This window comes from Dermochelys coriacea, chromosome 3, assembly GCF_009764565.3.
Source record: "Dermochelys coriacea isolate rDerCor1 chromosome 3, rDerCor1.pri.v4, whole genome shotgun sequence".
In the NCBI taxonomy this organism is placed as follows: Eukaryota; Metazoa; Chordata; order Testudines; family Dermochelyidae; genus Dermochelys; species Dermochelys coriacea.
The window spans coordinates 105471787-105496726 of NC_050070.1; the positions used below are offsets into that span (position 1 = coordinate 105471787).

At 41.1% G+C, this 24940-nt stretch overlaps 1 protein-coding gene across 20 annotated transcripts in view; it reads right to left on the reverse strand.

The window, feature by feature from the left end:
* Positions 1–24940, reverse strand: part of MAP7 (microtubule associated protein 7) — a 207221-nt gene that overhangs the window by 138213 nt on the left and 44068 nt on the right. The gene's annotated exons all lie outside the window — the stretch shown is intronic.

Here is a 24940-nt window from a genome sequence, read left to right on the forward strand (position 1 = left end):
CAGAGGGAAGGTCTCTGGCCTATTCCCCAATCCACTAGGTGGATCAGCAGAGACTGCGGGGATTGTTCTTCTTCCTTTCCCCATGCTGGCCAGTGATGAGGCTAACTCAGTGAACGGCAGATTTAAGCCACGAAAGTGGCCAAACTGAGGGCTGCTGTGAACCTCTGAGGCGAGAAAATCTGCCAATAAGTGCAGGACCCACCAAGGCAGAGGAGGAACTTTGTCACACAGCCTTCGTTTCTCTGCTGTTCAACCATGGTGGCATTCATTTGGTCCTTTTATTGTCTTTTCTGATTTGGGGTATACATTTAGTCTAAGCCTCTATTATGGTGTTTTTAAATAATCCCCATGCTGCTTGCAAGCATTTAACCCTTGTGACAGCTCCTTTTACTTGCCATCTAACAAGTGTCATCATTTTTGTGTACTTCACCTTTTTAAAAGTTAAATCTTTCTGTGGTGGGCTTGTTTGATATTATCCCTCCTATAAGGATATTAAAATTATATTATGATCACTGTAACTGAGCGGTTCAGCTACAGTTCCCCGTGGACCAGATCCTGGGCTTCATTTAGGACTAAATCAAGAATTGCCTCTTCCCTTGCTAATGACAGTTCTAGGAAACAACCCAAAGACTCTACATAATAGTCAGTTATTTAAACAAGCTCATTTTGGGAATGATCCAAGATGGAATGCTAGGACTAACACTAGAAATTGTCGTCCCCCCCAGAGATGTGTGAACAGAAGTTGGAATGAGTGAGAGACACAAAACAGTAAGCAATTTGGGACAAGGACAGCGCTCTCCAGTAGGCCTCTACAGCATGCAGCATTTTTAGATGCTGCTATACTATAACTAAATGCAATTAAACTATTTAGTTTCCAAAGAAATATGTTAACTTATCCTTCTTTATAGTAATATTTCAGGCTTCTATCCTGGAAGCACTTATGCATATGCTTAACTTGACATGGTAGTATCCTTGCTGAAGCCAAAAAATATATATATAAAGTTAAGCACATTCAAAAATGCTTGCAGGACTACGGCCTAAATTGTCACAGGAATGCTCCATGTACAGTGGAAGCTTATATAACAGATTAGATCTATTTAACATGAGGCCAGAAGATACCACTGTGGTCATATAGTCTCATCTCCTGCATAACACAGGACACCAGACTTCCCTGAGTTAATTCCTGTTTCACAAACGAGATGTAGAAAATAAATCTGTTATGTGTCAGTTATATAAGCTTTCCAATATATGTATGACAGTTTAGGCCCAAATTCTGCAAGCACTTTTGAACATACTTTACTTTAGCCCTGTTGAAGCCAATGGAACATATGCATACTCTCAAATGTAAAGATAAGCACCATGCATTAGTGCTTGCTGAATAGTCCTATGGCCAGTGTTATACAGGAGGTCAGACTAGAAAATCACATTGGTTCCCTCTGATAAAAGATAATACTGGGAACCTCTTGTTAATTAACCAAATTATAGTTATACCAAAAAAGCCTTTAATCCCAATAAACAACCCAGCTAGAGACTGAGGGCTTGTCTACACAATGGGGTAATGCACTCTACAAGGGTGCGATTTCAAAGCACACTCACAGGTTGCATATTAATTGGTCTGTGTAGAGACTGTTGGTGTGCTTTAATATGGTGCTCTTTGAAACTTGTTAAGTGCACCAAGGAACCTTTAGTGCACACCAGCAGGGTGCACATCTACAGGTGCCTTAGTGCACTTTAACCTAGTACTGTTTCAAACAGCACTACATTACAGTGCACCAGCAGCAGGGCCGACTCCACGCACTGGCGTTCCAAGCTTGGGGCAGAAATCTGCAAGGGACAGCAGTCTGTGTGCCATTAGGGTGGGCAGCCTCTATCTTCAGCCGCTCATGGCGGCGGCAATTCGGCAGCGGCTTCTATCTCTTCAGCCGCTCACCATGACGGCAATTTGGTGCGCTGCTTGGGGCGGCAAAAACAGTAGAGCCGGCCCTGAACAGCAGGGTCTACACGGACCAATCAGCGCACATGTGAGTGTGCTTTGGAAATCACACCCCGTAGCGTGCATTAGCCCACTGTGTAACCAAGCCCTCATATACTTCACAAATACAATAGCACATGATACTACTGAACTGGTTATTTTTGTAGTAAAAATGTTTTCAGTGAAAAGATAATGTTTTTACTGTAACACAGTTTAGCTGCAACGTAACTGGAAAAATGTTCACAAGTCATGCCAACGTACTAATGCAAGTAAGTGCCCAGAACTGCACCAGTGAAATGTATTAGTTCCACAATGAAGGAAAACTATCAGACAGCAAAACAGTAAAAGAAATCACTGAAGAAGATAGTTAAAAATAGTTTACATTTTTCAGTATTCATAATGTAGAATTTAATGTTTACCAATGTTTTGTGCCCCTGTACCAATATCCTGTTTCACACAACTTTTTAAACCAGAAGAATAAGTGAAGGTTAAAAAAACGGAAAACAGGCTTTGGACCAGGCCCTTAAACATTAAAGAACAGTTTTAGTATGTATCTACTAATTGTCAAAATGAATACAATTCTTCCTGGCAAAAAGGCAGATTGAAAAACTATTTGAGGCCAAAGGACAGATGGACATGAACAAGGCTACTTAAGTGTTTTTTGCAAAAAAATTTCCCTAAACTTTGCATAATACATAATTTAAAATACCTTTTCTTTTTTATGTAAATAAAATGCTGGTCAAATAGATAACAGCTTTAATGTATAATGCAATGTTAATATTTGTCTGTAAAAGCACATTATAGATTAAAAGTATTAGGTATTTATTATTTTTATTAAACACTTAAACTGATTAAAGAATATTGCACATCATAATTTGTTAACGAACACATTCTGTATATAATAAAGTGAAAAATCCCAAACGCTTTTTCTCTCTCTCAGCTGTTTCTATTGGAATCATATCCCTCTCTACATAAAACTGTGAGAGGTTCTAAATCTATTCTGGTTAAAAAGGCAGCCCATCAGCTAGCTGATTTTTTTTTTTTTAAACAATGCTGCGCTTTGTAATGGAACATGACTCAGAAACTTACCGTCTCCTAGCAGCTGATCCAGGTTGGCGACTTCCATCCCACTGTCCCCTCTAAAGAAAATGTTAGAAAATGTTTGTGTTTATATTCCTCTTCTCCTTTTCTCTCTCTCTCACCCTTCTCTCTAAGCCAGGCAAGCTACCCCAAATAACAAGTGAAGACTGATTAATCACCCTAAGTATTGTCTCCTACACAGCTTGAAGGTCAGTCAGGGTAAAAGCAAAGGGTGACAAGACATACAACTCTACACCCCACTGTTTTCAAATCGCCACCTTGTTCACTGAACCAAGCTCAAACCAAGAAAAAGCTCTTTTCAAAATATGCAGTCAGGCTCAAATTGAGAGGGGAGGGGGGAGCCTGGTTGAGAAACAGTTGCTAAACCATCAACTCAGCATCAGGAGCAGTGAAAGAAACCTCATGTGGGGCCCCCCAACACCAAGCTTGATGGTGTAATAAAAAAAGTACACATTTTAGTGCAGGTTTTTAAGGAGTTTTCTATATTCACATAAGAGTTGGCAAATATGTGATCTACTTTATCTTTATGCTTGTTAAAAGCTTCCGCAACAATTCACTGGTTTTATAGTTTGACTGGTCAAGGAGATGATGACTGACCACATCTTTTTGTTAGCTACTGACATGGATGCTCTGAGCACGTTGCAGGGTCTAAGGCCAGCGATATAATAAAGTGCATCAGCAATCCCATTCATAAAACCAATCTGCCTCCAAAGTAGTTTCCTATGAGATTACATTTCAAATATGAGATTTCTAAGTTTGAAGCAGCAAAATGATATTAAAACAGCATTGAAGCTTTCATTTGTTTTTTAAATATTAAACTGTGGATGATCCTAAATCAGTAACCGAATATGGATGGGATTTTCAGAAGCACTCAGCAAATGCCTAACTCTGGTCCCCCGGAAGCCAATTGTTCTCCCTGAAATCAGTGGATACTATGTTAAGGCAACTCTGAGCACGTTTGAAAATCTTAACCTATGCCCTGGTCAACACTACAAACATATGTTGGTAGAAGTATGTCAGTCAGGGGTGTCATACCAACTGAATTCCCAGTTTACACAGAGCTATGTCAATGGGAGGGCTACACATCTTGGGGATGTGGGAGTACCCATGCCAACGAGAGAAGCTCTCCTGTTGGCATAGGTAGCATCTTCACTAAATGCTATGGCAGCCAGCCATGCTGCTACAGCGTAGTAAAGGTAGACAAGCCCTGTGTGTGCAGCCTTGGAACTGAATTCTTCTGTACCACTCTGGGACAACTGGGATTAATCCCAGGAGATTCTGGCTATGTACTAAATGACCAAGTTTAGAAACCACACGTAAATATGTGCTTTAAAATCTATTGTGGTCCAGTGGGCTTCCATCCTGGCTATCATGGATTTAGTCAAACCATTAGAGTGTAAGGCCTGCAGGGCAAGACCTGTACAGTGCTGTTAAGATTGTCTGTGATTAATTAAAAATAGTTATGTTAGTATCTCCTTCCAATTTGTCCTCCAAACCCACTATTCAGTGATGTTTTTAGACGACAGGGTAAGACAACTTTTTATTAATTATTCGATAGATGATGAGAGACAGCAGACAGAGCTATAGATATAAGCGCAACTACAATTGATTGTATCCCTCCACGCCCCCACTAATAAATAGCCTGTATCTGAGATAATGCCAAGATTTGCCTTCCATTAGACAATAAAGTAGTTTACTGACTGATTTATTAGTTTATTTGCAGTCCCACCGGCATGAAGCCCTGTTTGTTACATACTTTTATGGGTGTTACACATTCAGAATTTCCTTTTTCCTCTTACATTTGGTTTGCTTGCACAGCAGCTCAGTGCAATGACCATCTAGGGCTGAACATCAGGAATTGTAATCTGGGCTCTGATTCAAGTGCTATAAATATGGGCATGCTGCCAGGAAGGGACACACTCTCCTTGGTGAAGTAGGCAAAGTAATGCAGGGGAAAACAAAACCAAAAAACAGATTCCATGTCACATCACCATCATTTTTAAGGTTAAATCTAGCATGTGCTGACATGCTTAAAGAGCCATAAAGAACAATCTGCCACGAAAGGTCCCTGGAAACCAAGTTTCTGAAGTAGTAGCAGCATCTTCAAAATGAGCTCCTCTTTGAATCTGTTCCCCTAATATGTCCAATAGATATCATAATTGGATGCGACTATGACTATTTCCAGAATAGCAAACAATTTAATTTATATAGTGACTCTCTAAGAAGGAGATGAACCAAATGCAAGATGTTAATGATAAACTATTTATCTGTTTTGCTATCTATATTTTCTAAATATTATTTGTAGGCATCGGAGCAAGAAGCTTTAAGAACATTGAAACAGGCTTTATAATAAGAGCCCTAGAAGATATGGATGGTGAGAGCTACCAACTCTTCAAGGACTTCTGGGACTCATAATGAAGAGTCTAGTTTAGTATTCTTAAAATTTCTTCCTCTGCTTCCTGTATCTGTTATCAATAACAACTGCACTTTTCCTTCATCTTGTCATGGAGACAGTATATGCTTATTATGTATTATTGTCATCATAGAAAAGACTGGAATCTATTTTGTAAGAGACCGTAACAACAAATACATATGAAGAGATTTTTTTTCACCCCTATGTCTGGTGACAGGAAAAGAGCAGACCAAAATACCAAGATGTTACCTGAGTGCTGAGAAATGAAGACATCAGCCTGTCGTCAGCTGTAGGTGATAAAGGACTGACACAGCAACGAGAAAAAATAGTGATGAACAGATGTGGATATCTGCAAGTGCTCCAGTCTTCTGACAGAGACCCAGCATTAGAGAAAAGCGCAGTCTGAATACACATGGGCAGTATCCAGTGAGACTATACCAGAACTGCAGAGTCTTCTTGTGACTGTTGAATTATAAATAATTTTTCTTCAAAAACTAGATAATCTATAATCATAACAGCCTTTTATAACTGCTACGTTTTAATAAATCTCAGTACAGTAAAGATGCCTGTCTAAAAAGAGAGGTTACTCTTGCATTTAGTCATGTTGGATCGAATTCATCTGCAATTAACTCCACTGCATTTCATCAGGGATGAAACATACCTGCTGAGTGATAAAAAGCTTTACACAGATTGCAGGGTTTTATGACTTGTCCACAATCTCCCAGCCATAACTTGCTTTTGTTTCTTAAACGTATGCTGCTTTATTCTGGTTTTGCCTTTTATCTTAAAACAAAACCCAAAAAACTCACAAATGCAGGAAACAAGCCCATTTAATTAATTTGTTCTTTCTCTACTAAATGCCCCAAATATTAAATTATTTCCAGTTATCTGAGAACATCAACACATTGTCACCATCTCTAGACACACCAAATTAGCATACACAAGAAGCTAGTTGACTTCAATTATTTTTTAAAGTCAAAGTAGAGTCCAACACCACCCACAAAAATATTTACCTGCCTCTCTCTGTATAGACTTTTTTTTTTTAAGTCACAGTTAAAATTCTGCCCTCACGTATGTACTTGCTTAAGTGTTTGCAGGATTGGAGATTCAAGAATTTGCCTCCATATCCTTCTCTCCTCACTTCATTTGCTAAAAGGTGTGAGAACTTGCTACTGACTTTCATGCTGAAATTCTCTGAAAGCAGTTTACAGTTTAACACATGAAGTATAGTTAGTTCATTGACTGTCCAGAGAAATGGAACATCCATCTCAACGCAGTAGCTGTCCATACAAGCATTACACATTACAACCTATTTTATTGGAAGAAAGAATAATTGCGGCCAAGACCCCACATTTATCTTGTATTTTTTTTTTAACTTCCACCATAGTCAGTGATGCATCTCCATGACACTGCCCTGTGGTGTCAACACTTGGAAAAGACCCAAATTGTAGTGTGGCATTTTAACCCATGATGATCATCTGGTTCAAAAAAAGTATATAGATTCTGATGCTTTACAAAAAAAAAAGATTTGGACAAGTTAAAAATAGTTGTGGATGGTTTCAAATGCTTTTTCAGCTACTTCTGGTTAAAATATTACCTAACCTTGAAAGCCAAAGCCATACACTCCCTTAATCCTTTGTGTTCATGGGCATCCTCTGAGGTCTTTAAAAAGCTGAAATTCTAACCTTCTGAAAGTAGATCACATGCCTGAGTAGTAGCTATTTGCTAAATACTTCCACCAAACTCTAAAAAAATCTAGTCACTCCCTAGTCACTGGATGAGCCTCATCCATTTCCAGGCTTTGATTTTAATGGAAGAACACTAACAGTTTCTAATAGAATACAACTTAAAATGTCATGCATGCAACACTGCAGTTACTGCTCATCTAATACTGAACTGTCTGGTTATATTGGGAGGAGGACAGGAGACACTGGATGTGGTTTAATTAGGCCACAACTTTATTAACAACTGTCTGTTGTGAAGGCCAAAATTATAACTGGATTAAAAAAAGAATTAGATTAGTTCATGGAGGATAGGTCCATCAATGGCTAGTAGCCAAGATGGTCAGGGACGCAACCCCATGCTCCTGGTGTACCTTAACCTCTGACTGCCAGAAGCTGGGACTGGATGACAGGGGCTGGATCACTTGAAATTGCCCTGTTCTGTTCATTTCCTCTGAAGCGTCTCACACTGGCTGCTGTCAAAGACAGGATACTGGGCTAGATGGACCATTGATCTGACCCAGCATGGTCGTTCTTATGAGTTCACTACATACAAGTGTGCACATTTCCTTTTGCTTCTGCAGAACTATTGTAAATCTTTTACTGTCTAAAAAAATGCAGCAATTTCAGTTCACTTCAGATATATTTCCAGTACTTTTTCATTCTCTTATTATATACAGATTAAAAAAGTTCCACCATCCTGTTCCTGAAAGTACCCTGGACAGTGACAAAGTTACATTGACTGTTCTATTCAGCTTCTTATACCAAACCCTTTCCATGGTCTCTGAATGAATAGAAGCAAGACGGATATATGTTGGGGGAAAGGAAGTGTTATCACCCCCATTTTGCAGATGGGGAACGGAAACACAGAGAGAGTCAATGATTTGTCCCTGGTCTCATGATTGTCTACATGGGCTTTTCTCATTCTAGTAAAATCTTGTCTACTTCCATGTACCTCTTTAACACTACTCCGTTTGTCTGTTGAATACACTTCACTTCATAATCTCTTAGTTTTGAATGGTCATGATGCAAATACTAAAGGCAGCAGACTCTTCTGTTTTATAGAAACCCCTCTCTGAACCATACCTTACATACCCACGTCCCAGGCCTTTATTAAAAATGTATACACATATACCTCACAACTTGGCTAGGGAAAACACATATCTGGTCAATATTTACAGGCTTCCTTGCAGCATACAAAAATAGAGATCACTCCAAATCTGTTTTTTCTTGCGTCATTTTACACAGCCTTCGTTTTCACGGCCTCTGTTTGCCTCCCAGTAGAGAATTTTGATCACCATACATAAATTGTCAATCATACCGGCTTCCAGGTTTCTGTCATTCCCTAAGAGTAAGTGATACATGATTTCTTTTGCACTCAGATCTCTCTTGCTGCTATTGACTATAACAAAACCCTTCAGATTGTTATATACTCATTACAGCCCATCACAACCAATCAAAACACCAAAATCCTCTCGTGCTTACATATTTCCTTTTGTACAAACTGGCTCCCAAAACACACTGACCTTCCACATTCCACATAATCTGGATTAATTTTATTGCCATGTGTTTCAATAAGAAGTTAAAATCACTCTTTTTTTAAAAAAAAATTTCATTGGCAAATTGTCACAGCTTAAACATCCACCCAGTTTTCTCTGATCACCTATCTGTTTTCCTGCAATTCCATGAAGCCCTTGTGCCCAAAAGGCACTGTCTCTGATTTCATGTCCTTTCATGATACTGTGTTAAAGTATACTTCCATTTCCACTTGGAATTTTGCATCTAAACAGATAATATAGCATTATCTGTGACATCAATATTGCAAGGGAACTCATCTGAAGAAGCGTTCGGTGGTGGTACAGTGGATGAATGCAATAGCTTTTCACATTTGAAAATCTGGATTAAATCAAAAATGAAAATGAGGTTGCTGGTCTTGGCCTACTTCCTATGGGATGTTTGTTCACTTAAAGATTCCCTCCCTCCCCCGCCCCACGCACACAAAATCTGGTATGATTTGCAGTCTATGATCACGACTAGATTAGCAGGGTTCTAGCTGTGGGGAAAGAAACAAACTACCAAGAGCATGGCTTCTAACTGGTGCTATCCATCCCTTATTTTCAATAGCATTACATTTGCTTTCTAATGATCCTCATTTTTAAAAAATAATAATTCCAAGGAATAAATCAGAATAATTAATTAATCTGTAGCATTAAAATTCAGTTTTTACTTTAGCAAGAACCATCTATCTTTATAACACTTTCAGAGCAATCCCAGTATGGCAGGCAAACTTTACTATTACTACATCAATATCCAAAAATGCTATCTTGCCAGCAGCAACCATAAAGTTACATGCAACAGCCAACTATTATCAATTCAGTATTTTACACCAGTTAAGTTATGTTACTGCTAAGCATACTAAACACAAATTATGGTGGAAAAATATTCTGAAAATGCAGTATTATTTATAAAAAGACATTATTAATCATGTTCATCATGGTAGTGCATAATGACCAACCAAGAGTGGGGCCTCATGGTGCTTGGCACTGCACAAAGAGCTTACAATCTAAATAGACAAGGCAGACACTAGGTATGGGAGGGAAAGAACACACAAGCAGAGTGAACAATGTGAAGAAAGAAAATGTTATGCTAGGTTTCAGAGTAGCAGCCGTGTTAGTCTGTATTCGCAAAAAGAAAAAGGAGTACTTGTGGCACCTTAAAGACTAACAAATTTATTAGAGCATAAGCTTTCGTGAGCTACAGCTCACTTCATCGGATGCATTTGGTGGAAAAAACAGAGGAGAGATTTATATACACACACACAGAGAACATGCACCCCCCACTGTTCCTCTGATATTCTTGTTAACTGCTGGAATTAGCCTACCTGCTTGTCACCATGAAAGGTTTTCCTCCTTCCCCCCCCTGCTGTTGGTGATGGCTTATCTTAAGTGATCACTCTCCTTACAGTGTGTATAATAAACCCATTGTTTCATGTTCTCTGTGTGTGTGTATATAAATCTCTCCTCTGTTTTTTCCACCAAATGCATCCGATGAAGTGAGCTGTAGCTCACGAAAGCTTATGCTCTAATAAATTTGTTAGTCTTTAAGGTGCCACAAGTACTCCTTTTCTTAATGTTATGCTAGTTTCACAATAACTTTTTGGGGGGGGTGGGGGAAAAGGGTTAATTAGGAAGGGATAAGCTAAATGGAAAAAAAAGTGAAGCTTCTATGCTAATACACACATAGGCCTCAATATATTTTTTTAAAGTGAAATAACTGAGAAGAATTACCAGTAAACCCCACTAATTAGCCAGGAATAAGCCTCCACAATGATGATTTATACATTCTTTCATCAGTATTACTGTTAGAGGACAATAGAGGAGAAGAAAACATTTTGATATAGATGATGTCACAGTTCTACATCCTAACCCCAAATCTATGTTATGTTAGCAAGACCAAGCCCAGTCTGTATTGTAATAAAATCTTTTACAATAGCCTAGCAGGTCCCCTCATGCGCTGCTTTTCTTTGCAACTACCAGTCTTTCCAAATTTGCTTTAATTTAGGTCTGATCTTTTCAAAGTAAATTACTCTGAACAAGAAGGTACCCTAGGAACATACTGATAGAGTATGCAGAGTATCAGCCGTGTTAATCTGTATTCGCAAAAAGAAAAAGGAGTACTTGTGGCACCTTAGAGACTAACAAATTTATTAGTCTCTAAGGTGCCACTAGTACTCCTTTTCTTTTTAGGAACATATTGTGGGTATGGCCACTTAATTGCAAAAAGTAGACTAGGCCAATAAAAAGGTTTTAGGATAAAAGTACAACTTCAGTATTAAGTAAGTTATTTTAAAAGTTATGCACATTAAATATGATATAATATGATAAACCACTAAAGTTGTTTAATATACCATTCCATTTTTAAATGAAGTTTTCCATTCAAATTACAAGACAAAACATCACTCCTTGCTGTCTCCTATCAATGACAGCACAAAACCTGTGATTTGGTTATGTATTTTAGAAAAATCAAATCAACGGATGACCACTGTAATTTGAAATCATTCTCCTACAAACTGATGCATTACATTAGACTCCAAACTAATGCATTACATTAATCTCAGTAAACTTGATTAGGAAACAAAAATGCAAGGGAAAGCGGCTAGCTGTCCATTTTCTTAATGTGGATAACAATATTTCCATTTCCAAACTTTAAAATTAGAAACATTTAAAAGGAAATATCTCAAGGAACATGAAAAATGAGGTGCTTACCTATTTTCTCCATTACCACAAGTATTGTATTCATGTGCATTTCAGAGGGTCTATCATAAATTCATTGCATAATCCATATTATAACACCTGCACAACTTTAACATTCCTCAGTTTTCACCTTGTACTAAAAAAATATAAACCAGACCGGCAATTAAGCAACCCAAAAAGGAATGAAGAGGCTTTATCAAATGTAAAGTTGAATGTGCAACTTCAGAAATGGCAAAAATATGTCAGAACACAATACACAGTTTTGTGGTCAAATCTGACTTGCTCCTACAATTTCAGGCTCAACTTCCGATCAAAATGGAGTTTGTCACATCCACAGCATAGCAGATTATTAATGAGGATAGGGAGGGGGAGAAGTCTGCTGAGTACTTCCCTGAGCACTACGTCAATAGGTTGAGCTGCTTAATAGAAGCTAAGCCCAAAGCAACTGGTTACTGGTACTGGCAGCTGTCTACCACGCTGCCCTACTTCCCATTTTAAAACACACCCTTTATAATAGATGCTTTTGTCAAATTGCTCAAACTTGTCTCAAAACAACAAACAGCACAGCCTCCAATTTTGCCTGAACAAATCCCTCACTAAAACGAAAGAAGAGGTGTTTTACTTTTAACTATATAATGAAAAAATTTGTTGAAATACTGAAAATGTTAAGAGTTTTAAAGCAAAGAGCATTATTTAATTTAGCACGGCACCTTAGTTTCAGTGGTGGAGCTCGACACTTGCTTTTTAAAGAGGAACACAACATTTTCTTGAATATCTGATATGTTAGTACTATGGACCGTAAAATTTTGGGTGGGTATTTCTTCAATTCTTTGATTGGTTGATCACTATGGAACAGTGTGTTCTTCAGCGAGTGCAGTGCTATCACGGAATATTATGCATATGAATGTGCTAGTAATTTAGAGTAACAGCTAATATTAACTTTAAAAAAGACTACATACAAAAAATATGGATTAAGTAACATCAAAAAACCCATCCTAGAAAGTTATCCACTGTATTTTGTCTAAGTAATATTTTTTTTTTTAAAAAAGGGGAAGTTTCATGACCCTCAAAAAAAAAATGACCACACAATTCTTTTAAAGTTTCCATTATCAATTTATAAGGGATCCGAAACTTATAAATGTAATTCTGTTAAATTGAGATGATTGTGCCATAACATTTAGGTCTCAACTTTCCAATAGCAGAGCTTTATAAATGTCCTCTTGAGCTGCAACTATTTTATTTATAACCATTCCAAGTGGCATGAGGACACTTCCTGCAATACATTACAAGCACTGACTAGTACAGGGGTCGGCAACCTTTCAGAAGTGGTATGCTGAGTCTTCATTTATTCACTTTAATTTACAGTTTTGCATGCCAGTAATACATTTTAACGTTTTTTAGAAGGTCTCTCTAAGTCTATATATTATATAACTAAACTATTGTTGTATGTAAAGTAAACAAGGTTTTCAAAATGTTTAAGAAGCTTCATTTAAAATTAAATTACAATGCTGATCTTATGCCACCGGCCCGCTCAGCCCGCTGATGGCCTGGGGTTCTGTTCACCTAGGTCAGCAGCAGGCTGAGCGGGGCCTGCGGTTGGGACCCCAGCTGGCAAGGGGCCAGCAGCCAGAACCCCAGACCAGCCGTGGGCTGAGCGGGGCCAGCGGCCGGGTCCCCAGGCCAGCAGTGGCTGAGCGGCTCAGCCCGCTGCCAGTCTGGGGTTCCGTCCGCCGGCTCCTGCCAGCCAGTGTCCCGGCTGCCGGCCCCATTCAGCCTGCTGCTGGTCTGGGATCCTGGCCCTGCCCAAATAGAGTGGGTACCTACCTTCTCCCTGATTCTAGCCCATTCTCTTCTTCTCTCTCTGCACTGAGCTGAGGATGGGAGTGCACTGAGCACAGGGCTGGGGGTGAAGGAGCAGGCTGGGGGTTGGGGTGTAGGGTCTGGCCAGGAGCTAGAATGAGGAAGGGGGCTCAGGGTTGGGGCAGGAGGTTTGGGTGTGGAGTGCTTACCAGGGCAGCTCCCATTTGGTTCGAGGGGTGCAGGTGGGAATGTGTGTGCAGGAGCTCCCGTTTTGTGCTCAGGGTGCGTGGGGGGTGCAGGAATCAGGGCAGGAGGTTGCGGATGTGTGAGGAGGGTGCAGGAGTCAAGGCAGGGGGATGGGGGCATGCGAGGGGGGTTTAGGAGTCAGGGCATGCAGTGTGGGGAGACTGGGTATGTGTGGGGTGCTGGAGTCAGGGCTGGGGTCATGGTGGGTGCAGGGGTCAGGGCAGGAGGCTGGAGTGTGTGAGGGGTGTAGGGGTCAGGGCATGGGAGGACTGGGTATATGTGGGGGGGTGCAGGGATCAGGGCAGAGAGCTGGGTGTGTGTGGGGTGGTGTAGGGGTAAGGGCAGAGGGTTGGGGGTGTGGGCTAGGATCCTGGGTGTGCTTCCAGCCCCCTGCCCAGAGCAGCTCACGGCAGGGGGCTGGAGGGGATATGCCCCACTTCCACCCCCCTTCCCCAAGTCTCCATCCACACCACTTCTTCGCCTCCTCCCCAGAGCAGAGCGCTCTGCGGCTCTGCTTCTCCCCTTCCCTCGCAAGGGCCATCAGCTGATCGGCGGCAGGGAGGGAGAGGAGGAGGGGCAGGAACAACGGTGGAAGAGGCTGGGGAAGGGGGAGCCTGCCTGCCCTGGAGCAGCAGCCGGCAGAACCAAGCTTCTTCACCCTGCCTCCATAGGGGAGTGGGGAGGGGCGCGGAGAAGAGCGGGCCGGGGCGGGCAGGATTTTTAATGGCTCGCTGCTGCCTGCCAGGGTCCCGGCCTGGGTTCGGCAGTGGGCTGAGCGGGGCTGGCGGCTGGGACCCGGCAGGCAGCAGCGTGCCATTAAAAATCGGCACGCGTGCTATAGGTTGCCGATCCCTGGACTAGTACTTTGCTCTACAATTAGTTCTATTGAGCTCAATGGGGCTACTTTCAAAATAAAGTACGAACTCAGTTTGAGTAATCGTAGCAGAACGAAGAGCTTGGTGATCAGTATAATGCAGAATTTTTATTTTAAATGGCAATGAAAATCATCATTTCAGCATTCAAGCCTGCTTACTATACAAGCGTCAGTCCAGTCTGTGTCCCATGATACAGAAAACCTAGTGGTTGCACATTTTTACTCATTAATATTGCAATACAAGATCATCAAGAGTCTGAAACAGGAATTTATTCTCTCACTGACATGTAGGGAAAATAACCTTGCTAACTCACCGTCTAATGCACCGCCTATTTAGCACGCAAGTACTGAGAGTAAAAAGGAAACATGAAATAAAATTAATCGGCTTGTATTTATATTTAAGAAGTCATGTCAAATACGTTTTTAAAATATCTGTATATATGTTTTGTTAATATTTTACCAAATATATTATATTAAATAATTCCAATCACCCCCATGAATAGCATCCGCACAGTAAGCGTATGCAGCCTCCCACTGCTCTAAAACCGCTAGACAGAAGGTATGTTGCCAAAAATAGCCACACAGCTATGCTGTAGTTGCAGCAGATTGTCCTACATAGATTTAGGCCATGCAGATGAGCAGCCTGGCTCTGAGAAAGGACTGGATATTTACCTTCATCATAGGCTAGAACTGAAAAGATTTTTGGCGGGAGGGTGTTCTTTCCACAAGGCATTTACTACTGTTTATGAATAAGAATGATTTAACTGAGGTTGAAAGGTATGGGAGGCTGACTTAATTGAACTGAAATCTCTGTGTGTGGAAGGGGCAGCCAATAAGGGGAGGACTATATTATAATACTTAATGAAAAACAGAGTGTCAGTGTAGTCCTATATAAGACTTCTATGCAAAGGTTTTAGATAAAGACAAGCTAGAAGCCAGCATCCAAAGAAGCTTATTGCTACAGTACTGTGACAAGTGACGTGAATTCACATATTAACCACTTGATGAAGTGGGAGGCACCTGACAGTTGTAAAGTTTTAAAGTTAGATATTCAAGGGCCTTCTATCTTAATTTTCTGGTCATCCCTTGAGGTTCAAGAACCTTATGAAAGGGAACTATGACAAATTCATTTTTCCTCAATAATATTTGTGTGTGACTGGAGCTAAAGAACACTATTTTCTTACAATAGTGAGCCACTGCTATCTCAAAGGATATTATCCTCCAAGTCACCACTGATTTAACAACTGGAAGATGTACCAGACTGGTCAAAGGGATCCCAGCCTGTGTCAGCTTGTTGACGCAAAATGGATTTCCCTGGATTTGCAGAGGATTGGCCTGGACTGACAGTGTGTCTTCACCCTTTCCAATTGGAACAGCAGAAAGAAAAAAGAAAAAACTTCAGTTCCAGGTAAAATTTGTTTTATATGGCTGATAGGTGTGAGTCATATGCAGTATTGTCGTAGCCATGTTGGTCCCAGGATATTAGAGAGAGACAAGGTGGGTGAGATAATATCTTTTATTGGACCAACTTCTGTTAGAGAGAGAAAGACAAGCTTTCGAGCTTACACAGAGCTCATCTTCAGGTCTGGGAAATGTATTCAATATACAGTGATGTGAGTAATGAAATACAGAACACAGAATTGGTGGTGGAGAATCAATCACCTTTTTTCTTTATTGCATGAGAGTTCTCCCTTCTCTTTGAGGGTCTTCCGTTTTCTTTCTCTGATGAAGGCATGGGTGGAAATAGACCCTCTGCACCTTTCTTTATTACATAGGGCAATCTTCATTTTCCCACACACTTGAAGTATGCTGGCCACCTTTAAAATGTCAGCATTTTCCCAGACAATGGTTTCTGCAATCTCTCATTTTCATTCTATATTTATAATAGAACATAACTGTTGGTTGGTGATCATGGCTTGGTTGGATCACTGTTGCCCAAGGATTCAGCTGACCTTTGTTGCCCTCTCCTCATGAGCAGTCAGCATCACAGCAAATTATACATTATATTATATAGTCTGCCAGGGAAAGGGAAGTCATTCAAGTGGCACCATAAAATTGGCACTTTTGTTTTTATTTATTTTTGACAACCCCATCATGTGTCTAGGGATTATACATTGCAAAGGAAGAAGCTGATTCTGCGGCCAGCTGTCTTCAGTGAGATACAGGTGCGGAGGTGGAAGAAATGGAAATGGGAAGCTAAACAGGGAGCGTGACAAAGACATCTTGCCATAAATTGTCTCAGCAGTGGAAGAGGAAAAGCAACCCATACATTCCATACTGACATCTAATGGTGCAAACACTGCCTGCAATCCTCTCATGCAGCAGGTTGGGACCCCAAAGTGGGTCGCGATCCCATTTTAATGGGGTTGCCAGGGCTACCTTAAACTTCTGGAGCCGTGGCCAAAGCTGAAGCCCGAGCCCCACGGCCTGGGGCCAAAGCCAAAGCCTGAAGGCTTCAGCCTTGGGTGGTGGAGCTCAGGTTACAGGCTCCCTGCCTGGGGCTCAAACTCTTGGGCTTTGGCTTTGCTCCCTCTCCCTCCTCCTGGGGTGGTGGGGCTTGGGCTTTGGCCCCCCAACCTGGGGCATAAGGGCTCAGGCGACCTCGGGTTTCGATCCCCCCTCCTGGGGTCATGTAATTGTTGTTGTCAAACGGAGGTAGTGGTGCAATGAAGTTTGAGAACCCCTGCTCTAATGGCAGAGGCAGGGCTTCTTGTGTGAAGGTCATACAGAAAGTGCTATCCTCTGGGCTGCCCGTGCATAATAGCTCTGACCTGCCTTCATTTTTATAATTAAGGATTACAACCCTGTGATGAAGAATTCATGGATATGCACCTTACATTTAAGATATGAAATGGAATTTTTTGTTTTTAGCAGATTAACAAAGTTTTAGTAAAAATTATTACTGCATCTCTTTCCAAGACGCATTTAAAACACTCCATGCAATTAAGATATTTTTCATAATCAAGTACTGTAAGTATAGGAAAGCCCATATGCCCGATATGGAGTTTTGATCATATTACAGTTCACCATTATGAATTAAGAAGCACTAAAAATAACATTCTTTTGGCTCTGTCTTTGGGAACTTGGGTTGCTATCCTGTAAACAAGCATGTGAGTAACTTTACACACATGCATAAGTATTTACAGACTGAGACATTATTCTTTTCCCTTTCTGTGTCTATAAATGGATACATACCATTTAAACTAATCTAGAGTCTGTATTGCATATACAAAGTTAGCATAAATCATGTATATATGTTCATGAGGTAAAAGATTAATACTTTTTTAAAAAATGCCATCTAGTAACAAACCAGAAGAGAAGCAATCAGACCTGCCAGACTAAAACCTGCCCCAACAAGCTAAACGTTACTTCCACCCTAGATTTGAGTGTCCTTGGAAATCCATTTCAGGTATGTAAATGGAAAACAGTAGACCATCTGAGTATATAACCACAGAAAGAATGAAAATATTTAACTTTTCTCTGTTACAGTAAATACTTTTTTTTTCCCCAGAATTTTTTTCAGAAACACAAACTTTAATGGCATAATTGCTATAGTTTAGAGTTGGGCTAACACATGATTTCTCAGTTTGCTGGCAGTTCTGAATTTTTTTAAAAAATTCCATTTCGACCCAAATTGAAAATTCTGAAAAATTTTGGCAAATTGAAAAAGTCAGCAAATATATATTTTGTTTTGGGTCAAACAAAACACTTTGTTCAATCTGAAATGAAATGTTTTGATTTGTTCCTGATCATCTTTTAAAATAGAAAGCCAAAGAAAATAAGTGCTAGATTCACAAAATGATCAGAGGAGAAGGTGATGTTGGTGCCACCTCCTGTGTAATCCCTAGCCCCAAGGTGAGGGCACTTACCTGAGATGTGGAAGGCCTAGGTTCAATTCCCTCTTCTACCTGATGTGGAGCAGGTATTGGAACCTGGGTCTCCAACACTGCAGAAGCATGCCCAAACCACTGGCCTCCGGTTATTGCAAGGCAGATCTCTCTCACTTTCCCCTCTTGAAGCTGTTCCACTGCGCATAAGTAATTAAATAGTGATAGGAACAGGGACTTCAACTTCGGTCTGTCACATCCCATGGGCATGCTCTAGCCACCAGAATATACAATCATTCTCATTCCCCTCAAGACTCTGGCCCAATGACTGTTCAAGTATTTAATATGAAGCAGAACAGCTTGAGCAGGAAAGTTGCCCACACACCCAAATCACAATCCCCACAGCCTGATGGTTAGAGCACTCAGGGAGGACACCCAAATTCAAGTCCCTCCTCCAATTTATCCTAAGTGGAACAATTTCAACATGAGAGATTCAGACATCTGCCCTAGAATATCCCAAACTCTCGTGGGTAGGGCACTCTCTTGCAATTTGGGAATCCCAAATTCAAATCTATTCTCCACATCTCGGGTGAATGCCCTAACCCTAAACTAAAAGTTATATGAGAGACTGCCACCACTGCTTCCTCCAGCCATTTTGTAAATGGGGCCCAAAGTCTCCTCATAAATCCAGCCCAAATATTTATTTTTGGCCAAAACTGTTCAACAAATGTGTATGAAATTTGAATAACTGAATAATTTTGGATCAACTGAAACTGCATTTTTTGGCAAATAAACTGTTCATTTGAAAGATTTTGTTTAGCACTACCAGAGATCCCTTTGCAAAGCCCTTTATAACTTGGTAATGGATGGGCAAACAAAAGGAATGGCAAAATAGCATGCATTAAGGATGAAATAAAACAGTTAATTTATAATATTTTCCCCCAGGGAATCAGTGCTGGCTAGTGGTTAGAGCAGTGGAAGTCAGGACTCCTGGATTCTATTCCAGCTTTGCTCCTGATTCACTGTGTGAACTCTCTGTGTTTTCTTTACCTCATTATTAAAGGAGAACAATAACTGCTTTTCTCACACAAATCTTAATTAATAGAAACATTTTGTTCTTAAATGCAAATGTTATTTCACGGTGTCACACAGGCCCTTAGCTGGTAACAGTGGGTCTTCATCTGCCCTTGCTTCTTCAGAAGCAGAGATAAATTTGCTAGCCCTGGATGCAGGCTAAAGCCCTGCCACTGAAGAGTGAGATGGTATGATGATGTCCAAAACTGTAAAATACTCAGAAAAAGCTAGATGACAACTTTGCTACTATTAAAGCAAATTATAACTAACACTGACAACATGTTTTGCTGCTAAGTGTGACATCTGAGAATTAGATTATAATAATGTCCTTCGTGCCCTTTTCAAAGTTTAAGCACTTTCAAGGTTGCCCCGGAGAATCTTTACTAGGCAGACCATCATTAGAAAAAGATATTACTAGGGTAACTGGACTTTGAAAGATGTAGAAGCAGGCCCAATGGGAAGGTAAATACAACTTTCAACTCATGAGCAATCTGCCAGAAGTGATGGGAGGTCTACAAATGAAACTAGCATTCCGAGAAGGCTCATTAGACTCTGAGTGAGCACCTCTGTGCTGATCATTTTACCAAAGGATAAGTTGTATATGTGCTCAATAAGTTGTTTTTCCACCATTAGGAATTCAGTCGTCTTTAGGGAAGTGACTTGCATTAACTCTGTGCAGTGCTTGGCACAATGGGGTCCTCACCTTGTTGGCCTCTAGGCTCTACCATAACAAAAATGTTATTTATTAATAAGGCTCTGAATTTCAGTTATACCCACTGATTAACACATTTATCATCTCTGTCCGTAATTTGATTAAAAATATGGCACAAGAAAACTATTCACTTTAATAAATCTGTGATTTTGTGAGGCAAACCCACAGCCAAACTTAGCTACCATGACTTCCCCCTCCAATAGAGCCACAGTCAGTTATCACTCAGGCAGGCAGCAGCAATTCAGCTGCAGACTTACCTTTCCAACAGAGCCTGCAGTGACTCAGACCTCAGGCATGCGGGAGCAGCCTATCCCTGAGCAAAGCATGGGTCAGATGACCTCCAGGCTTTGGTACTTCCCCAGTCCCGCCAGAACTGCAAGTTAGTCTGTGCACCAGCACTGCCTTGCCAGGAACCCGCCTACTGCCTCACAGCGTAACAGATTCTCTCGATTCCCAGCTTGCTCTTTATCAGTTCCCTGTTGCTGCCCCATCTTTGCCTAAGCTCTGTCCCTGCCTATTCCGACCTTGCTCCAGCCCTGTTACTGATCTGCTCCAGCCCTGCATCCACTTCCTGACCCCGTTCCCTCCAGACCCTCAGACTCTGACCTCCTGGTTTCAATCTATGGCCTGCACCTGGACCCTGGCTATGATAGATATTTGGCTGGTCTACAGACTCTAATCTCAGTTCCAACCCCAACCTATACCTGAATCCTGGTTCCAGTGCTGTCCTCCACCCAATCCCAACTCTAGATCTGGCTTCAACTTCTACTCCAACCATTAAGTAGGACTACCTACAACCAGTCCCTGACAGACTTGCCTCTCTCCCACACAAAAGGGTATAAGGCACTGGAAGAGGAGAGACTGGTATATGGAGTGACTCCCCTGATTTATGGTTCATCTGTATAACAGAGAAGTAACAATGTGCCCATGTGCTAAGTGGCTGTTAGAAAGGTCATCTCTTCCACTGTTGAGGAACATTGGATACACTTCTTGTTGGATAGAGGTTTGTATAAGCAACCATGCATTATGATAAAAAGTCATCCTTAGCAATCAAATAATGACTGATCTCAGAGAAACTGAGGCCTAAGGAACTGCTGCATTTGCTTGTTATTTAACTGGAATGGACAGAACGGCCCATTAACACTGCAATGAAACATTTGCATGGTATTTTTTTAATTTCCGAAGAGCCACCCTTGGAGCTTCTAAAACTCAGGTTACAGTGGTGAAACTACAGCTCATCAGCCAACCTCTTCTTGTTAAAATGATGTGGCATCAGGCAGGCCATGAAAAGAGTTGTATACAAACCTTTTGAAGTTCTATCCTTCCCCATCTAGCCACCCTTTCTGAGTGGGTGACCCAGGCCGCTCCTTCCCTCTTTGCCCTGCCATAATTCTGAAGAGTCTTGAGGAGTCCAGCCATCTGCAAATGTGTCTTTTGGGCCTTTGGACTGCTGCCATTTCTTTTGACGCTCATTTAGTTTCTCCTGACTCTAGCAAACAAAACACTAGGACAGGAGAAGCCCTACTGCACACATGAATTCAAGAGCATTCTGGGGATTCTACAGGCACTGCTGAATCATTTGGACCCTGCAAGGACCTTCAAAAAGGTACAGTGGTGAGTGGGAGTTGTGGTCAGAGAATAAGGAAGTCAAGAAACACCTGTGGTCCTACCAGAAACAGAGTATTTTGCTGGGACACTGAAAGAAAGATGCCATAAAATCTATTGTAGATCACAGAGAGGAAGGGAGTGGCTTATCTACAGTCAGGGAAATGAAGAAAGGTAAGGAGAGAGCATGTATTCATCCATTAAAGGATATCACTTGCCATTCAAGGAAAGGGTTATGATTTGAACAGGGCCCAATTTTCAGCAGAACTGATTTATCCATCCTGCAAATCCTTTATTCTGTCAGTAGTAAAACATCCTTGGAGTTTCTTAGTTATTATAGGTGACCATTTCCTAATTCAAAAAGTGTTGCATCCAACATGGGGGAAATTCTATATTCTGTAAGACCTTGCGTGGACAGAAAGAAGAACTGATCACAGAACTAAAAATTATAGTAACTTTGGTACAAGTGCTCAAGACTTGATCACATATATAATATGCAAACAGAATAAAGTCCAGACCAGAGATAGACATAGTGGGTGTTTTAGAAAGGCCAATTTCAGAAAGCTGAAAACAATTATGGGCCAAATCAGCTAGGAAGAAGAATTTTAAATCAGAAAAATGTGAATGATCATTAAGAGTTATTTAAGATTCCATTACTAGATGCCCAAAAAGCCGCAACCCCATAAATGAGAAAAAAGGCTGTATTGGTTTAAACAAAAATAAAAAGTGGCCTGGTTTAGAGGGAAAGTGAAGACAGCTACAAAAAATTTTAAAAAAATATATAACAAATGGAAGAAAAGAGAAGTTGATAGTAATGAATATAAATCAGAAGCTAGGAACTGCAGAAAATTGATAAGAAGCAAAGGGACACAAGGAGAAATCTCCAGCCAGCAGAGTTAAGGGAAAATAAGGAGTTTAAGTGCATTAGGAACAAAAAGAATCTGGAAATGGCAGGATTATCAATAATACAGAAAAGGCAAAAATGTTGTATATTCCTGTTCTGTATTTGGCAAAAAAATCAGATGTAGTCATATCATATGATAACACTCTTTCCATTCCATTCCATTCCATTCCACCAGTATCTCAGGATGATGCTAAATATTTTTAAATCAGCACCTACAGATAACTTGCATCTAAGAGCTTTAATGTTGATTTTCAATAAGACTTGGAACGCCAGGGAAGTTCCAGAAGACTGGAAAAAAGTTAATGTCATGCCAATATTTCAAAAGGGTAGATGGGATGACATGTGTAATTATAGCCTTGTCACACTGACATCAATTCCGGGCAAGATAATGGAGCTCCTGATACTGGACTCAGTTAATGAAGAATTAAATGAAGATGATATAATTAATGCCAATCAACATGAGTTTATGAAAAACAGATCCTGTCAAACTAACCTGATATCTTTTTTTCATGAAAAGTTTGGTTGATAAAGATAATAGTGTTGATGCAACATACCTAGACTTCCGAAAGGCATTTGACTTGGTACCACATAACATTTTGATTAAAAAAAGTAGAATATAAAATAAACTAGTCACATATTAAATGAGTCAAAGGCTGGCTGATAGGTCTCAAAATGTAAATGGAGACTAGTCATTAAGTGGGTGTGTTTCTAGTTGGGTCCTGCAGGGACCAGGTTCTTGGACCTACACTATTTATTGTTTTTATTAATGATCTGGAAGAAAACATAGGACCATCAATGATAATGTTTGCAGATGACAAAAATTGGGGGAATGGTAAATAATGAAAGGAGGACAGATCACTGATACACAGTGATCTGGATTGCTTGGTACGCTGGGCGCAGGCAAACAGTACAAGTTAAATGTAAATGTATACATCTAGGAACAAAGAAAGTAGGCCATACTTTCAGGAAAACCCTGGAAAGCAGTGACTCTGAAAAATCTGGGGATGAGGGTGGATAATCAGCTGAACATAAGCTCCCAGTGTAACGCTGTGGCCTAAAGGGCTAATGCAGTAATTTTACCTGTGTTTGTCACTGGTGCAACCAACGCTGGAATACTGTGTCCAGTTCTGGTGTCCACAATTCAAGAAACAAAGTTGATAAATTGGAGAGGGGTCAGAGAAGAACCACAATAATGATTAAAGGATTAGAAAAACATGCCTTGTAGTGATTGACTCAAGGAGCTCAACGTGTTTAGCTGAACAAAGTGAAGGTTAGGGGCTGACTTGATTATAGTCTATGAGTATCTACTTGTGGAACAAATATTTAATGTGTTCTTCAATCTAGCAGAGAAAGCCTTGGCTGGAATGATTTAGTTGGTCCTGCTTTGAGCTGGGGATTGGACTAAATGACCTCTTGAGTTCTCTTCCAATCCTAATATTCTCTGATTTTATGATAACACGATCCCATGACTGGAAGTTGAAGCTGGACACATTCAGACTAGAAATAAGGTGCAAATTTTTAACAGTGAGGGTAATTAACCATTGTAACCACTTACCAAAGGTCATGGTGAATTCTCCATCACTCACCAATTTTAAATCAAGATTGGATGTTTTTCTAAAAGATCTGCTCTAGGAATTATCTTGGGGAAGTTCTATGGTCTGTGTTATACAGGAAGTTAGTTAGACTAGATCAGAAGTAGGCAAACTATGGCTAGCCCCCAGGCCCTCCCCGCTGTTCTCCCTCCCCCGCAGCCATGCCGCTGCGTGCGCAGCGCTCTGGGAGGTGGGGCTGCGCACTCATACAGGGCAGCGCGGCAGCTTGTCTGGCTCTGGCCGGGTAGCATGGCTGCCAGACATGCTGCTCTGAGCAGCATGGTAAGGGGGCCGGGAAGTTGGATAAGGGGCAGGGGGTCCCAGGAGGCAGTTGGATGGGGTGGAGGTTCGGGGGCGGGGTAAGAAAGCAGAGGATGGGTGTAGCGAGGTGGCTATTTGCTCCTGCCCTGTGGGGCTTAAAAGCCAGCCCTGGGAGAGAGCCAGGGCTGAGGGCAAGAAAAGCTAGGCTGATTGGAGAAATGGCCGCAGCTAGGCCATGCCCCAATCAGGCTGCAGCTGGGCCTATAAAAGGGCTGCTAGGCTGAAGCTTAGCCAGAGTCTCCTTCTGTGTTCAGAGAGGGAAGGGCCTGGCTGTAGGGACCTGAGGGAATACCTAGATTGGAGCAGGGCTGAGGGGGAAAGGCCAGGGGAGCTCCGGCCTAGAAACCCCCAGGCTGCAAGGCCTAAATTAGGGCCTATTAGGTACTGGGGTTGCAAGGGGGCAGCCCACGGGTAGACAGAGGCAGCAAGTCCAAACCCCTTTGCCTGTGATGAGTGGCTGATAGCCCTGCTCCCTGGGCAGACTGCAGTGTAAGTGAGGACTAGCAGTAGCCAAGACTGAGTTGA